This window comes from Platichthys flesus, chromosome 16, assembly GCF_949316205.1.
Source record: "Platichthys flesus chromosome 16, fPlaFle2.1, whole genome shotgun sequence".
Lineage (NCBI taxonomy): Eukaryota > Metazoa > Chordata > Actinopteri > Pleuronectiformes > Pleuronectidae > Platichthys > Platichthys flesus.
In genome coordinates this window covers 2,083,977-2,085,615 of record NC_084960.1, presented here as the reverse complement: position 1 = coordinate 2,085,615, position 1,639 = coordinate 2,083,977, and positions in this window count along the sequence as shown.

The following is a 1,639-nucleotide window of genomic DNA, read 5'->3' as shown; positions in this document are numbered from 1 at the left end:
TCTCTCACCCTCTTCCTGCTCTCCCTCCCTCCCTCTTCCACTGGCTGCGCGGTGGCTCGCGTAATTCCGCCCGGTGCGCAGACAGCCGGCGCCGGGGTGCGGTCCAGCTCCGAGGCGGGTCCCGGCCGCCTCCTCGCGGGTCCGCCCCGCCTCGCGGATCCGCTCCCGCTCAGGACCAATCAGCCGCCGCGCTTCGCTGATCGAATCGCGCCGGGACCAATCAGCGGGTCCCGGGGGCGGGCTGAAGGTTTGAAAGGGTGACAGCCGCTGAGGGAGAAGCGGAAGTCGAGGAGGTGCAGAGGAGAGGGTCCCACATGAAGCTGCTTCATGGAGGAGGTATGTGCACACTAAGGGGTTTATGCCCTTATAAGTAGCAGCTCCTCTTAGGATGGACTCCATCATCCAGGACCTCCATCATTCGTCTGACCACCGGCACACAACAAGGAGTCAAAGTCAACTTTATGTCAAATCTGCCTCATGCACAGGACCTGACGAGGAGTGGAATGCAGTCTCTTTGTGTAGACATAAGAGTAGACAGAAGATATAAGTAAACAAAAACCTGAGATATTCTGTAAGTACACAAAAACAGAAGATATAAGTTGCAGATCCTCTCAGGATGGACTCCATCACCCAGGACCTCCATCGTGAGGCCGACCACCGGCACACAACAAGGAGTCAAAGTCAACTTAATCAATTCTGCCTCATGCACAGGAAATAAAGAGGATTGAAATGCAGTTTCTCTGTGTGGACATATGTGTAGGGAGAAGGTATAAGTACACAAAAACTTGAGATACAAGAAGCAGCCGCTCTCAGGATGGACTCCATCACTGAGGACCTCCATCATGTGTAACCAGGTCTGACCATTGAGAAAATGAGAAGTCAAAGTGACCTGAATAAATTATAGGGCGACACAACATTTCCCACAACGAGCAAACACTTGGGCACTATGGAGAGAATTATTTAAATAAATAAACATTTAAACTTTCATATTTAAACTCAGTCAGACTGGCTGCTATAATGACAATAATAAGAGTAACAGTTGAGAATGAAACTTACACAAGAGTTGTAAACTTTCCTCAGTCCAATGTTGGAATGAAGATCATATATTCATACATGTTGTTTTAATGAAAGGTGCTATAAAAATGAAGTTTATTATTATGGTTTCTCTCCCTTCCATTGAAAAGGTCAGAGGTCAGAGGTCAGACGGACCATTCGACCTGATTAGGCCTGAGTCTGACACTTTGTCTCCGTGGACTCTGGCCTGAAAATGGTTAAACAATTTAAAACATGAGCATATTCTTGTTAAAAAATAAGTAACTTCACCCTATGGGCCTCGGTTTCACACCAAGGGAATTGAAATATTTTTATTACCTACCTCATAAAAGTTGCCTGAGCTCCTGGCTCCAAGTGTAAAATGTAAATATGGATGAAACTAAAGGTACTTTACTTGTAGAAATATACATTTATAATAGTGGTTATGATTAAACATCTATGTGTAAAATCTATATTGGCTGTCATGACTCTCACTCATTTGCAGTGATGTTGTGATATTATGTAATTGAATCCGTTCACCCGCCAGAGATCAGGACGTGAGATAAAGCACATGACAGGTATTTGATTTACACAGGTTCCCATCATT